Source organism: Xiphias gladius, chromosome 2 (assembly GCF_016859285.1).
Source record: "Xiphias gladius isolate SHS-SW01 ecotype Sanya breed wild chromosome 2, ASM1685928v1, whole genome shotgun sequence".
In the NCBI taxonomy this organism is placed as follows: Eukaryota; Metazoa; Chordata; class Actinopteri; order Istiophoriformes; family Xiphiidae; genus Xiphias; species Xiphias gladius.
Genome location: NC_053401.1, coordinates 21,856,719 through 21,873,830, shown reverse-complemented (window position 1 = coordinate 21,873,830; position 17,112 = coordinate 21,856,719). Strand labels below are relative to the sequence as shown.

Here is a 17,112-nt window from a genome sequence, read left to right as displayed (position 1 = left end):
GAAAAAACTGTGCTGAGAGTTCTGTATTGCTCTGGAGAGAGAGGATACCGTATTGGTCGTAATATAGGAATATTTTTTGGCTGAACTGCAACAACTGGGCCAGCCCCATAAATGCGAATGTCTGTTGTTGACTGACTGAGTGATGAAGTTACACCATTAGTCAACTGGCCAAGTGTATGAGTTTCGCTATTAGACGTTGCTCTTTCAAAATTAATTGGCGTGAACAGTTTCTAATGCATCATCAGGGGGCTTCTACGGGCAGTGTTTCCAATTTAGCGCCTTTGTCACTGGATTTACCGACTTTTCAGAACCCTTCAGCCACTTTTTTTCAAAAAAGCACTAGGGACAAATCTAGTGACTTTTTGGACCAACCTTAGCTCCTTTCCGTAGAAGAGAGTCGCCAGTATTTCCCCGCAAGCACAAGGTCGGGTTTTCCCTCCACAGGCAACATCTCTCTGAGTTTCATTTAACTAGCCACACGTCAGCTGACACAGACTTGAATGAGATTCTAACTTTATCTCTGATTGATCATTTTACAGGTAAATGCAGCTGAAATCAAAGCACAGCTGTTGTTTTTAACTTATGTGTCTGGTGATTTGTCAGACGACGTCCTGGTTAATAAATCAGGATTTTAGCAGTGCAGAGTAGCAGCTTGGAAATGGCTTTGAAGTAACTGGTGGTTAACATGTCGTCTTAATGGGCCATGTTTCAGTCACTATTTCATACGTTTCGTAATTGTTCCGTTGTCTGACAACAGAAAGAGATCATATGCGGTCCAGCCATATACTAGGTTTTGACTTAGTCTTGTTTTCTGAAACTTAGGTTAAAAAAATAGGGGTTGTCTCATATTTCAGGACTAGAATATGCTCATTCATTACAACGGATATCCTTTTTGAATGGAGTGAGTACCATTTTAACTACGGTCTTCTACAGAGTACTGCATTAGGGTTTATTTATAGCCTCATTACGTTGCTAGGCTAGTGAGGGTTTTCAGGTCCGTTCTACAGTGAGTCTTTCAGAGTTAATAAGCCCTAAAAGTGTTTGCTTGGTCCAGTTTATACTGCAGGAGTTTCTGAAGGCTGGTCTAATGTGTTCTGCTGACACAGAGGAAATAAATTCATGACAAGTGAAAACGAGTTCACAGCATGTCCGGCCGTCTTTACTGTAGAAATGAACTAGTGAGAAAATCTGACAAACAGCCAAGAATTATGTCTGCCACAGAGGATGAGCTCCAAAAGACTGAAATCTGAAAAATGCTAACTGTCAGAGAAAATAATTATGCGAGAGGAATGAGAGTGAGAGAGGAATCGGCTCACTACTTTAACCCCCACAACCACCACTACCACCGCCAAGCGCCTAAGCCCGCCAGACAGCAAGGGAAAACCCTACACTTCCTGGGGGAACCTCACGGTGACAAGACTCCAGGAAATATCCTGGCACATAAGTAAATAAATATTTCCAAAATGTAAAGCTATTCCTTGAAAGAATATACCTGGCAACAGACATGTGCATATATCTACAAGCAAACAAAAATTATGTCAAAGCAGACGGTGGCTTTGAGGTGGCTTTCCAAGAAGATGAGGAAACAAAACTGGTGATATGTTGATTTTTCACACTATCTTAAATTTTTCACATTAAATTGTACTGTCACCAGTCCTTTTATCGAGATCTAAAACATTTTTCAAACAAGTTGGTGACAAACTTGGTAAGAAGCACAGCAGGCTGCGTACATGTAGTAACATTTTTTGAGATCAACTCCTGCCGATATTTCATCGAATTTACAGAGTCCTAACAAAATGTTGAAGGGGTGTGAATAGTGAAAGTAGACCTCAGTGTCACCTTGCCTGAGGAGACTAAATGTGCTTGTTGATGAGACTGACATCGTAAAAAACATTTGACTGAGTCAGTTGAAAATGATTTGCTCTTTTGGAAATGAGACTAAAATCAATTTGAATCTACTATGTTTCTGAATCTATAAACAATCTTTGGTTATTGCATCTGTAGTAATGACAAACTATGCAACTTGTTTATATGGTCATCTGTGTACTGAATTGTATCTTTAAATGGCCTCCGTTCTGCGGCGTGTGGAAAACAGTTAAGCAGGTAAATGGAAACAGTACCACAGGAGAATGCATTAAAGCTTGCATTACTGGGCCCATAACAAGGTGGCGGGGCAGCTGCGTCGTGCATGCGTCCTCCTCTGGGGTGATTTTCCATGATGGCTGGGGAAATTGGCTCTGTGGCTTTGGTTTATTGGTGCAGAAGGGCCTCAGTCAACAAGAGCATGAGGAAGAGCCGTGTGGTTACAGTAGCTGTGCTCGAGGGCGTACACGCAGCTCTGACATGCACTAATAACTGCTCCAGTACACTAGATTTTGATTATGCCTTTAAGTTCAACCCTTTATGACCAGCGACAGCCCACTTCCTGGTTGTTGTGGTTGCATGGTATCTTGCTCATATTTGTCTGACACACATGAGTAAAAGAGCTGTGTTGTAGTCAAAATGCATGGTAGGGGGTTCATAGAGACAAAAAAGTACATTACGGAAAAGAAGGAATGAGATGGATGAATGGAAAGATAGTGAGATGGAAAATCATGAGTACTTTGAAGCCACATAAAAGCCGAGGAAGAATAAACAAATGCCAGTGATGTAACAAATTTCCAGAGTGGGACAACAAGAAAATGACTGAAGGCTCCGAGTGATGAGATGAGAAGAAAAAGAGCAGGAAAGGGAGGAAAGAGTGCTCATCAGAGAGAGGGAGAGAGAGGGATGAATTCTCTCGCATGTTTGTTCTCGCTGCCTTTTCTCCTCCCTTCAGTGTTTGGTGTGTGTATGTGTGTGGGAGAGAGACAGGGCTTAGCTCAGTGGCTTGTCGTACCAGGTTTAGTCCGACCAAGAAACGGTAGCAGCGACGAGCTCATCTCCCTCAGCTGATTAAAGCACGGTATGCATTTCCTCTTTTTCTGCAAGTGAACCTTTAAACTGTCAAACTGAAGAACGGGAAGCAGGGGTGGGGGGATTAGACTGTGTTGAAATTGATAGTACTGTGTACAGTCAAGTTTAAAGAATTTTGTTTGTTCCATAATAGGATGTAGACATGTTTAAAACCTGTCATTCAGTTTGATAAAACAATTTGTTGCCATGTGGTATTGCCATTAATGTTTTTTAAACTTTAGGCCTGCTTTTGTTATAAGGTTTGAACACAGAGACGACTCTGTTGTTTCACTCTAGCTTGTTGTTTGCTCAGTATGTTGTCAGCGAGTGACCGCTGAACACTGGCTGCCACGCTTTGCTCAAGGGCTACGTGTACAGCTAACACAGATCATGTTGTTTCTATTAGCTTGGTAGAGAGAGTTAGATGGCTGAATATTTGTTGCTCCAAGTGTCTCCACAGAGTTCCTTGCATGTGTGCAAAAAGCGAAGACTGCTGCAGGCTGATACCCAAAGCATGGATCTAATCCAGCCTAATGAGAGAGAGGGGAGGTCTGTCTGTGGTCGCTTGCAACTGATGAAGGAGCCACATCGAGCACATTATAGAAACATGATAGCTCCTTAATGCAACGCTCTCAAGTCCAATTAGAAACCCAAAGGGGCTTAAAACAAAAACACAGTGAAGTGCTTTTATTTTGCCAATTGCATAAATTATCCTGCAAAAGCAAAAATGGCAATCAAGATTTACATTTGCATTCACATTTATTCATTTTGCAGATGAATTTATCCAAAGCGACTTACAAGTGAGAGACAACACCAAAGCTTCAGTACAGTAGGAGAACTTGAAGTAAGTGCTAAGTGCTAGATCTGTTTAGTAAGACAAAAGTGCAAGATCAGGTAAAGAAGTGCACCGAAAGTGCATATTAAATGCTAGTTAGGCATGTTAGGGTGTTAGAGGTGTTAGAGTTTCTTGAAGACCAGGAGGGACTCTCTGCTCTGATAACATTTGTTCGCTTGTTCCACCATTGGGGAACCACAAAGAGAACAGTCTGAACTGGGATTGCCTTGTGTGCAGGGATTGCAATGCCAGACGACGTTCCATGGAGGAACACAGTGCCCGAGAAGGAGAATAAGCCTGTATGATTGAGTTCAGGTAGATGGGTGCAGACCCAGAAGTCACTCTGTATACAAGCGTTAGTGACTTGAATTTGATTCAGGCAGCCGTGGGTAGCAGTGGAAGTCAATGAGCAATGGAGTGACATGTGCCCTTTTAGGCTGATCGAAAAACCAGATGCCCTGCTGCATTTTAGACCATCTGTAAGGATTTCACTGTGCATGCTGGGAGACATGCTGGAAGGACATCGCAGTAGTTTAGGTGAGAGTGGATCATGGCCTGTACCAAGAGTTGGGTGACGTACTGAGTCAGGTAAGGCCTGATTTTTTTTTTAATGCCGTATAAAGCAAAGCGGCATGACCGGGACAGTCACAACATGGTCAGAGAGGGATAGCCGGTCATCAAACATGACACCCAGGTTTATCGCAACCTTGGTTAGGGTGAGAGATGAAAAGGTGATTTTTGACGATGATATTGTGATGCAGATATTGATTGACCGGGATGACTAAAGGTTCCGTCTTAAAGAGATTTAGTTGAAGGTGGCGTTCCTTCATCCATTTGGATATGTCTAAGAGCCGTGCTGAGACCTCGGGGTCACCTGGCGGGAATGACAGGTATAGCTGGGTGTCATCTGCGAAGCAGTGATATGAGAAGCCATACGAGCGGATAATTGCCACCTAAATGTCTGACCATGTTTATGGCTCATTTGAATGAGGGCAAATTAACCATTTATCTATTGTTGGGATGCAGTTACGCAAACAGCAGGTTTCCAGGAATGGTTGTGTTCAGATTTGTAATCAGATTTATAGTACTAGCGGAGGCCTGTGTTCATTCATTTTGAACAGTTCCAGAGTCTGGAGATTGACTTGACACTGCTTCCTACAGTTGGACAGGGAATCATTTTTAAACAAGCATTTAAATGGTATTGCACAGCGGTCATATTAGACCACCAAAGCAATTACTGTATGTGTTGTTATGTAAATTATTTATAACCTGATAATCAGAGTGAATATCCATTTTGTTTTTATTTCATTATTCAGTCTTTGTGTTATGTTGTTGGATTATTATTAGTGATGGAATTATAATAATAAGCATGGCTTCAATTGGTTGAGTTGAAGCTACTTTTAACTTATATACAGTGTGTTAGATGAACCTGTAGCATAGCATTGCACTATAGCTCATAGCTCATAGTTTTTGTAGACATATACATACATAGGTTTTATATATGTGTGTGTGTGTGTGTGTGTGTGTGTGTGTGTGTGTGTGTGTGTGTGTGTGTGTGTGTGTGTGTGTGTGTGTGTGTGTGTGTGTGTGTGTGTGTGTGTGTGTGTATCATATATCTTTTCTGTTGTCATTTTGAGTTTACACAGAAGAAGTTAGTAGTAGCGATTGCTGAGAACAGGTAACTTAACGTTTGCTGTGACTTTTGTAGAAATATTTTGACTTAGAACTGCCTTTTCACCTGCATACATCTCATCCATGCCTGTTGCCATTTTTTGGCAATTTTTCTGTTGCTATTTTTCTGGTTCTTGCAAGAGAAGCTAACATCCCCATTTTTTTATACTGCCTACAAAGCTTTGATCGGCTCAAGGAAGCTGCCCTCAGTGAGGACAACAGTAATCCTACTTGAAACAAGATGTGGACAGTGAATTAGATCTTCCAAAACATTGTAAATTCATATATTAAATGTAATTGAAGTATAATGATACATTTCCAGTTTGAACCACCTGCTCCCCTAACAAAAAAGAAATCCAGCTGTGATCAGTCAGTGGTTCTGTTTCCTCACTGTTCAGTCTATCTTCGATGTCGCTCTGAGGTTTTAAATTTCAGATGGCTCTTGGCCAACCTCACAGCTTTGCTATGCTGAGAATGGACCAAATTGTGTACTGCACTGCATTTGATCAGTGGGTAGAGCATTTTTTCCTAATATTTTGAAGGCTAGGTCATTCCCACTTTGGTTACCTGTACGAAGAATGCATTCACTTATACTTTTTCTAGGTTCTATGAATGACAAAGAAAATGGCAAAACAGTATTTGACCTCATTATTCTTTAGTTGAGCTGTAGCACCTAACTTCAGTCTTCCCTAATAATCATTTTAGATCATCAGTATTGCTACCACCCTTCTTCTTTTTCCCCTGTCTCTTCCATGCTGTCCCTGAACCCTGGGCCCCCCTGCAGTGATGAACCCGAGACTACACTCTGTGGGAGGCCCAAGGACCCACCTAGTTACCCCCCACCTCCCCCTTTTGTAGACTGACGTGTTGAAATGCTACTGTCTAATGAAACGCTGTTTGAGTGGGGTCGAGTGTCGAGCAGAAGTCCCCCTCCACGCCTCCCTGCTCCTTCTTAATGAAAGATAAAACATTGAAAAGATACAATTGTAAAAAAATGCTGTAGATCCTAACCCTTATCTCTTTATGGATTTTCTGTGTGACCATACAAGACTTCTGATTTCCTTTCTGTCTTCCTCCAACCTTATCTGTGGAAGACGTTAAATACTCTACATTTAATTGTAGTTCAGAATCTTTTAGCACATTTTATATTATTAATTTCAAACATTTGTCTGATGCTCTTAACTAGAGCTACTCAAAATCAGCAGTAAAGTGGGGGGGTGTAGCACTCAAACCTGTTCCTTTCAGACCCTCAGAGCTACCTTGTCGCCAAAGTGCCTATTTGAATTATTTCATCCAGAATAGACACTTATACACCCCAGTCTTCATTTAAAAATTGATAATTTATTACACTCATCATATTTCCAAAAATTCTTAAGAATGTAATTCTGTACCAGAAAATGTACCAGTCCTAGAGTCTAGACTTTAGACATTGTATGTCATGGACTATAATGTAGTAACAATGAGTCACCAAAGTACTGCCTTTTGGAACTCCATTAAAGCCTCATTAAAATCACTTAGAACAGCTTTCTATTTTCTCTTCATCTAGAAAGAACTACTTTAAAAAACACCTTTATAGCCATTAGCTGTAAATTATTCAGATTTATAAAAAGGATGATCTGGTAAATGTTGTTCTTAGTGGACCATATACTTATGAACAAAATGATGTTTAAGTCAAGTTAACACTTATGACCTTAAGCAAGCAAACAAGATGAAATATAGTAAAAAGAAGTAGTGTAAATATACCAGAAAGGAAAGCCACCTTAGAGGTCCCAGTCTAGAGCTGTGCTGTAGCCTCCCTGTCAAAACTTTGTCAAGCTTCTACCTTATTCGTTTACACCATGACTTGATGTTGAAGACGGGGATGCGCCGATCCATTTGATTCTTTGCCCATACAGATGTGGATACCTTAACTGAGGGTATCTGCTGACACTGCTGCCAATACGATAACGTTGCTCACTGACACAAATTTTAAATATCTATTATGATTCATTTTTGCACAGAATTCATTGGGATAATTCTTATGCAAGCATGAGGCTGCAACTGTGACACGTAACTTCTTAACTAAAAATGGGGATCTTCACCATAAACACCATCATTTTTTTGGATTTGTTTATATTTTTATGATAGTGTTCCACGCAGTTTATAAAATTGTGTGTTTTTTTTTGGGGGGGGGGGGGTTTAACGCATCAAATGCCATTAATTTTTTTTTTTTTTTTTTTTTTTTTCTCCCCCCTGTGCTGAAGTAAGGACAGACATCGTGTTCAACTTGTCTAATACATATAACAAACTCCTGTTTCTGCTGCAGAACAGTAACTTGTTTTTTTTTAATTTTTTTTTTAAATGTGGGTCGGTCACATCTGGCTAAAACCCGATTGCTTAAAAAGGTCAGGATCATGCGAGGTGTTGATCCTTCAGAACAGTGCAGCCATAGTTTAAGATGAACTTTACCTGTATTATTCTGTTCAGACTTTCAAGTAGAGCTGAAATGATTAGTATATTAATGAATTTGTTGATCGATTCTAATAAAATAAAATAAAAATAGTCTGGAACTATTTCATAGTTAATTGTTTTAGTAAATTTTCAGACAACAAGAGTGAAAACACTGACACACTGTCAGGTTCCAGCTTTTCAGATGGCAGGATTTGCTGCTTTTCTTTGTCATGTCTAATCGTAAACTGAATACTTTTGGGTTTTGGACTTTTGATCAGACAAAGCAAGGCATTGAAGATGTCACCTTGGATTCTGTGAAGTTGTGATTGGCATTGTTTCACTGTTTTCATTATTATTATTTTATACAACAAACGATGACCGGAAAAAATAAGACTGCAGACTAATCAGTTGTGAAAATGATCTAAATTGCAGCCTTATTTCCAGGCAGCAGAAAGAAGCGATACAGGGACCAACATTTCAACCCAAATTCAACGCAGCAGGCTAATTAAGATGAGAAGTTTTCGGGTGCACTGTCAGGCAGCAAACTGTTTCAGCTCCTCGATGATGATGCCGTGTTCTCCACACCTGCTCCAAGCAGAACAGTGAAAAGCTCCACTGACCTAACTAATTTCAGGATTGTAGTAGCGAGACCGTTGCCGTTGTTTCCCAGCAGTCACTCGACAGCCATCATACTCTGCCCACACCTTAATCTGTGTTAATGTGGGATCTGAGGTCCAAAGTTTTAAATACTTGTGTATGGACATGCTTAAAAAGCACAGAAATAATTAAAGTTGACAAGTCAGGCCTGCTCAGCGTCACTTTGATCTCAACAGTGACCAGGAGGGCAATGTGAACTCTGTAAGTCCTCACCTACACCTTGCTTTTTGTCTTTCTGTGCAGTAGACACAGACACAGACCCTTGAACACATAAAACACCTCTAAGACTAGATTGTCACTGGTTCCTTCCTGCCAAGTTTTGAAATTCGTGAATACTTTGGTTTTCAGAGTAAATAATGTTGGTTACCTTGGCTCAAGTATTACTTTGGACTCTATCTTGACGAACGGAGCCAGCTCTAGTCACACTCTCTGGGCCCATGTGATTTGACAGTTTATTTATGGAGCCTGTTGCAGTTCCACTCTCTTTTTAAATCAGCCACACACCGTACACACGATCTGCACCACACACCGTAGCTCTCTGCCTGCCTGAACTCAGGCTTTGGCCATGGACCCACCTCGCGCTGACAGATGTGTCAGTTCTTCGATGGATAAAACCACTCTGACGCTACCACATGCTGGCCCCGACTCAGAGTTTTCACACTCACCTAGTGCTGCAGAGGAGGATGCTGGCGGTTTAGAGGATGCTGTGCAATGGTAATTTGACAAATACTGCAGAAATGGCTGTAAAAGTTGGTGTTGCACAGAGGAGGGGTGCTGTGTCATTGCTATCAACATGAAGTTTTGTTGTATTACTCCTTTTATCCTAATGAACACAATTTGTTTTCCCTATTCTGTGACTTTGGGCAACCCGTGACAATCCAGAAAACTCTTTATTGTGAGTTATGGAGCAAAGGGAATGTATTCAGAGCAAACAGAGTCACATTTCTTTGTTTTTTTTTGCTTTTGTAATTATCCAGCTCAGTTGTCTTTGTATTTCCTCTTTTGCTTTTTTCTTTATTTTTCTACCAACGCCTTGAGTATTGCACAATTTTTTTTTTTCATTTGATATGAGTTTATCAGTGTATTTTAAAACAATCACTTATTTTTATGTCTCGTCACTTACAACACACAAACCTGAACCTTAACTAAAGTAGAACAATCTGCATAATCTTTCAGCATGGATCGCTTTCGACCCACTTGCATTCTGTTGTATGTTGGTGCTTTGGTGCTCCATGTGTCAGGGATGACTTTGGAGAGAACTGCATGAAGCCATTTGTCAAGCTTCTTGAGTGTTTTTTTTTTTTTTTCCTCTCTCTCTTTGAGTACAGCCACTAGTGAAAGTCTAAATAAGATGGACTGATCATCTCTACACTGCCCATTCCAGTGTTCGGCTGAGGGAAGGCAGTGGTAGCAGCTGAAGTAGCCTGATACTGGTTATACTAGTGCATCCTTTGTCTAGATGCATTTAGACTGACAAGGTTAACTGATGTAAAACTGTTTATACCAACGACACAATGTCAAAACAGTTTTACAGAAGATAAACACAAAAATATAAACACAAGAAATGGAAAGAGAGTTTATATCAATGAAGCAATTTCAAAATTCTTTTTCCATTTCTTGTGTATATATTTTTGTGTTTATCTTCAGAATTCTTTCATTTCCCAAACAAACCAAACCAAAACTGCTGATCAGTGTTAGATATTATCTTAAAAGCTGTACAGGATCTTGGCTAAGAAGAATTTTTTTTTAAAATCAGGACATCAAAAGGTATCTTTTGGTACTTGGCAGCTTACAGTACTTTGTAATATTTTACAGTTGTTTCCAGTCTTAATAATCAGATAGTAAAACATTGCTGGACACTGCTCTTGCCACTGAAACATGACATTAGCTTTCAGTTCATTTGTTGTGAGCTGAACTCGGGTCAGTTTAATTCTAACGTGTGCTGTAATTCTACTCTCCTCTCCCCGTCGCTGTCGTGCCACCAGCTGAAGCTAGTGCATTCTTGTTTTGATGTCAGGAGCTTTCAATTAATGCGTCCTACTGCAAGAGATAAGACTGAATAGAATCCACACTCTCCCATACACTAGTATTCGTTGATTCTCCCCTTTAGAGAACTAGTCCCTCGAGTGAGAGTCCGTTGCTACTTACTGGATTAGCATCTGGGCATAAAAAACTCTCGATCAGGACCTTCTTACAAGACCTAGCTTGTATCAGGTTGCTTAATTGAGGCGGGCACAGACCAGGCACAGAGAGTGAAACAAGATACCAGCGTGTGCTCTGGGCCTCCGGGAAACTACAAAGGGAGTTGTTTTCACTTTACTCACAACCTCTGGGTTTTGGTAGAGTGTACAGTTTCAAGTATTTACTTTAGACTGACTATATGTGTCATGAATTATGGAAATTTGTGTCCTTGGAACTTTGTAAAGGGCATGAGGTATTTTTATGAGGGAAAATGTTCGGACTTTGAACAAACTTTGAACCTCTTTGAAATGCTCTAACCATAGTAGATGATGATTTACCCCTCAGTAGAGACCAACAGTTTACTGTATATTACCTCACACACATGCAGCAGTCATTAGCCTCAGAAATAACAAAGCTCTCAGCCAGGCTTTATAAACAATGCTGATTAATCCAGTGTCACAACAGCTGCTGCGAGAAACTTCATTATAGTGTGTGGTAGGCAGGAGACTTGCTTATTAACCTAAGTGGCTGCACATTCACTCCCAGGGTACAAGCCCAATAACAATACAATACCAAGTCAACGTGTTACGGTAACATGTTGAGCAGTTAGTCAGTATTGTTTTCATCAATTTATCTCGGAGGAGTTCAGGGGCATTTTTGTTACACGCTGTAAATTGTCCTTCATTGAGCTCCAGGGAGACGTGGGTCATTGCCACACAGACAAAAAGTGACACTGCATATTAAAGATGAATTTCTTCATAGGTTACATTAGCTGGAATGAATTGTCATGTGTTGACTGTAGACAAATATATTTTTTATATTAAGCTGTTCTAGTCAATATTTTTATATTAACAGTGGTGTGTAATGTGGTAACAAACGCACAGAGAATCATCGATCGGTTCATCACTTTAGTGTCTTTCAGCTCATTGTTTTGGTTTTACAGCCCGTAACTTTTGGTTCACTTTCAGCACTCTCAGCAGTCTTGTGTTGTGTTTTCAGCTAAAAAGTTCAGAGTTACCTGCCCTGCACCAAACAGCAGACAGACAAAGTTAGCAGCTAGTAAGTGAACATGGTGGAGTATTTAGCAGCTAAAGGGCCAAACATTTTCCCCAGGTGTTTGTGGAGAGCAAACCAGAGCTAAAAGACGAGTGAATGTTATACTTAACGCTACATGTGGGATGTGGCTAGAAATGTGATTTCAAATGATTGCTAACATTACTCTGTGTCTACTCAAAGTGTAAATAAGCCACTGGGCGGTATATCAACTTTTAAGATATATTGTGCAGCTGTATATTTTCAAACAGGGTAGGATTGTTCTTATTTTTGTTCTGTCCGTCTTTTTTTGTTGTTATTTGCACAGCTGTGTGTTTTGTTAAGCAGGACAGGAAGACTTGTAATTGTACTGTATTTGAATCAGTCTGTTCTTGTTGAAATCAACTGCAGGAGCGTTCTCATTGAGGCCTGTCGTTATTTATATTTATTTATATAATTTGTCATATACATGTTTTGCAGCTGTATATTTTCAAACAGGGAAGGAAACCCTCTCTTTTATTTTTATTTTGATCACAGTCTGTTTTAATAAAAGTTCTTGTGACATCTCACACGTTGCTTTGACTTTCAACTGAACATTTAGCCCACTAAGTAGAAAATATCGAGATATATATACCGTGTCTCGCCATTCAGACTAAAAATACCAAGATATGATTTTTGGTCCATATGGCCCAGCCCTACACTGTTTGCTATTTTGTTAACTGTATCAACTTTATAAGAAGATAATATGCCGCACAAACCAATATGTTTATGTAGAGATGATATTACATGATTTTTTTTGTCATTAAAGTTGATCTTTAAAAAATGCTACCTTCTTCCTGACCGTGTGCCAAGTTGTGCTGCTTGTAGCAATTAGCAGTGAAGCTGTTCTGGAGGCTTGTGTTGGAACAACACCTCACTCAGACGGTTTATGTTAGGTTGTACTTTAATTTGTTATCCTTCTGTAACCGCAAGAACTGTACAGAAGCTATGAAAACATATTTCACACTTCTTTGCATGTACAAAACAAGCTGATAGACTAAACAAACCAATAAAATGCTATTTCTGTAACCACACAGTCACTGGATTTCCATGAATGTACTTTCTTAGGCTGAGCTTAACAAATAGCTCCCAGTGATGACTCAGCTGTTCATCAGCTGTGTAGCACCTAGAAAGATGTGGCTCTCTTTCCCTCTGAGTCTCTCTCTCTTTCCATATTCTTTCCTTTATCTTTTTTTAGTCTCTTTATACTCTGATCTTTTTTCATGACAAAATGTATTCATGACCTCTACACCAGCTTACACACAGACCGTGTGTATTGAATATTGTGTATTCAATATTTCTAGCTTGAATACACAGGACAGTCCATTCAGTATTCGACCAACATTTAGGTTTTGACTTCATAACATAGTGTTTTGATTCCAAGATGAATAAATGGCAAGAGGTAACCTTCAGATATAGAAAAGAAAAAAAAGTTGTTGTCATTATCTCTTCTTTCCCTGCTACTAAAAAGAAACTGGGTCAGAAATCTGCTGCGAGTGATGTTTAAACATTATGTAATATGTCATGGCATTTTATCCTGCGTAAACACTCCTCATCTTTTCAGGGCCAGAGAGCGCATGCTGTGTTTAAGGCTGTGTTTCCTGTGGAGTTTTGAAAGCTCCGGAGGAGATGGGGATCATTTCTGTTACGGCATGTGTTTCAGTAAAGGAATATACTGTACCTAACTCGTGTAGGCAGGAGTTGGGAATGCAGTGGGTACATGTAAGTGTGGAAATGGATGAGGAAATGACACACCAGTTCAAGCGAAGCAGTTGAACCTAAAAAAATGTAAAATATATTTTCTACCAAATTTGAGTTTCACACCTGGCAGCTGCTCAGTACAAAGGGCAGGTGACGCAGGTATTTAATACTGCAAAATTTTGCGACAAAATCAGTTCATATCAATGGAATCGCGATTATCATGAAGTTCAGCTTTGGTGAACTTTAACCCCAGAATTTGTACCTTTGACCAATAGCAAGCTGTTTTAACAGTGTTGACCTTTAAGGGAATGGAGAGCCAGAGAGTCCAAAACGGAGGAAAATATAAACACTTTACAAGCAATCCAGGATGCACGCCCATCACTGGGGTGGAAAACATGTTTCCACAATTACATAACCACTTATATGTGGACAACTTTAATATTTTGAAATAAGCTCGCTGTTTAGAAATTAATTTGTATCTGACACTCATCGTTGCATTGCATAACTTTTTTTAATCCACATGCCACCAACAAGTCAGAGATGATTGAAGTGTAAACAGACAGAGCTTCACTCCTGATAAACTGCGTCAATACAGGATTTAATCAGTATCATTGATCAGCCACTCAGGATCAGCAGTGAACACAGAGTAACAGTGTGAAGTGTCTGACCTTAAAACTGTGTATTTCTGCAGGTTCAGTCCAAAACAATCCACCGCCTTCATAAAATCCCCAGCTCTGACCAGACCGCCGGAGCTAATAGCTAATTATACACTCTGAGCTAACAGACGGTATCTCTCTTGAGAGAGTGAACATTTCCACTCAATCCTTATGTGATTCGTGCAGTTGTAGGCACAAAAACACCTTTCCATGTTGAGCTCTTCAAAAAGCTCATTTTAGGTCATTTTCTGCCCCCTGACTCCGCACGCTTCTCACTAATGACGTCGCTCCGAAACCCATCAATCTTAGCTTATTAGCTGTGATGCACTGTCCAGAACATGAACTACTTCACAGAAGAAGCATGGTTAGGTTCTCTTATGAGACGGGAGTTGAGGGTTACCAGTAGGTGTTTGTAAAACTGTGTGAAAATATTGTCGCATTAGCAACCAAGCTAACGAGCTTGTTAGCACTTCGGAAAGCCGTTAGCTCGGAGGGCTTTTTACCCTTTTCACTAACTCTTTATTGAATGAATGGTGTACAATCCTAATCCATACAATGTCATTGGGGAGTAAACAGAAAATAAGAAGCTCTGCGAGCAACTTTGACTGATTAACACCAGCATGTAACGGGCTTGCTAGTGTGTTAGCGTTGGTTTGCTGCAGTTGTTCACTAACTAGTTCTGCGTTCAGTCCTCACGTCACCGTGCTTCTAGACCCACATACTTTGTGAAGATGCACAGATGAATTTTCCTGTGACTGGGCCTTAACGAAAGTCTCTCACTTCTGGTTAAAAACAGATCAGACTGTCAGTTTCATGGGCACTGCAGCTTGTAATATATAGTGAAAAATATACTGTAAAAACAAAATGAATTACATGGTTTTTTCAGCTGATTTGCAAAGTGCCAAACACTCAAGTAAAGAAGGGACAATATAGATATAAAAAAAAATGAAACCCCCCCCAAGTGGCCCACAAAACCATCTTCTCTCAAAATGAAAAGAAAAAAAAACTCAGATGGCTTTGCACCATTGTTCCTCTCTGTGCCTTTGCTTTATGTCTGTGTTTCAGACATCTCTGTAATTGTTTTGGTTTTGGTTCAGAGCATCTCCTCCACTGCCCTTGTATGTCATCTCGTCGACACAGCAGGCCGCTAGCTTGGTCTGAAAACAAGATAAAAGGCAGACAAAAAGACCCCCAAACTCAGACAGCAAAGTGTCACCTTGCCTTAAAAGACAGGGCAGGCGCACTACACCTTGAAATGACTGTGACGTAGTTCTGTTTTTATTAATAACACTGCCAATCTACAGAAGGTTGTCTGACCTGCACGCAATGATACACGCTTACACGTTTGACTCATTCACGCATCAAAGGTTCTTAATCTAAATATTACCATTTGTCCTCCTTTCCTCCTGTGACGCCGACCTGTTCCGAGGTAGAGAGGAAATAAAATCTTTGAAAAGTTGTATGAATACATCTGCAGTCGAGGCTGAACTAAATAAATTCCGTATCCATCTATGTTTTTCCTACATGGTAGAACAGACTACTTTTGGATCTAAAAGAGTGAGTGGTCACTGTGAGTCTATTTGATTTGAGTCAAATCATCTGACTTGGCCTTAATCAAAGGCTCAGGTTTGCTCACCGTCCCATGCTACAGCAGTACCTGCTACGTCCAGCCTTGTTTTCTGTGTTTGACTGTCACACATGCAGATCTGTGATCTTGTTCGCTAACATCCTGATCCCCCCGATTGCTCTGCTGTGTGGTTTACACTTCAATGAAAACACTACCTGATATGACCTGTGCTTTGAACAACAGTATATCAGGGACTATCTGAAAACAGGATTATATCACCAGCTATTTTTCATTTGTCTACAGCTTTAGAAACCTTGGCTAGTTTACTGTGCCAACAATTATCACTGACAATGACATTTAACAATGTAGGTGCGTATTTTTAAAGAGCTGTTCTCTACTAGAAAGAGTTTTCAGAAAGGTCATCATGAACATTTTGAAGTCCCAAGGGTCATTTTTTTTCCCTGATATTCTGATTTATTTCTGATTTGTTTTCCAACTAAGCCGCAAGTTTGCAACCACCCAACGTTTTCCAGCAGATTGAGAGAAAGGCTGCATGGAAAGTTGGTACAGTATTAGTAAAGTATTAAAAGCCCAGCTGCTTCGGTGGAGCTGCTCACTGTTTGACAAACGACGTGGTTATATCAGGCAGCTTTCATGGGTAGATGTTACAGCTAGACTGATAAATTGGCCAGTCCAATATATCGGCCAATTTTTAGTGTCTTGTTCACAATTCTTAAAAAAAAAAAAAAAAAATGTCAGGAATGTTTATCAAGATTGTTGGTTTATGTTATGTCAAAAAATACTATTGGATGATTATTCGATATTTCATTTTTTTAACACCCCAATATCAACATCAGTATCAGCCTTAAAAATGCAGTATTGGCAGGGCAATAGTAGGTGAACGGGAATGGGAATGAAACTTCGTCCAGAATTTTGCTAAAACAAACATGACTGTCAGCTTTCCCAGCATCTGTAATCAGTGTGTGTGTCTGTGTGTCTGTGTGTGTGTGTGTGTGTGTGTGTGTGTGTGTGTGTGTGTCTGTGTGTCTGTGTGTCTGTGTGTCTGTGTGTGTGTGTGTGTGTGTGTGTGTGTGTGTGTGTGTGTGTGTGTCTGTGTGTGTGTGTCTGTCTGTGTGTGTCTGTGTGTCTGTGTGTCTGTACGTGCGCGCTATTTTAAGTCAGCACAGCTTAACTGAAAAAGCTTTTTTTTTTAAATACTGTGAATGTAGCGAAGTTAATGGTGATTTTACATTTTAATGACATGTTGGTGGATAAAATGTAGCTGTAGTATATGAAATTCAGTGCAATATAGTTAAATTGAATGCAAGTGAATGAACTTCTCAAAGGTGCATTTTCCTGCATTTAAACCACTTTTCCTTTACACCTACACTGTAAAACGTGGGTTCAAC

General features: G+C 40.0%; 1 protein-coding gene across 4 annotated transcripts in view; it reads left to right on the top strand.

Annotated features, from left to right (window-relative positions):
* The window catches only part of osbpl8 (oxysterol binding protein-like 8), a 91,928-nt gene that overhangs the window by 30,613 nt on the left and 44,203 nt on the right, over window positions 1–17,112 (top strand). The window contains exon 1 of one of the 4 annotated variants that reach the window (XM_040144304.1): window positions 2,896–2,944. The exons of the other annotated variants lie outside the window; for them this stretch is intronic. The gene's annotated coding sequence lies outside the window, so the exon portion shown is untranslated. Of the gene's footprint in view, window positions 1–2,895; window positions 2,945–17,112 lie in introns of those variants that run through there. 4 annotated transcript variants of the gene reach the window in all.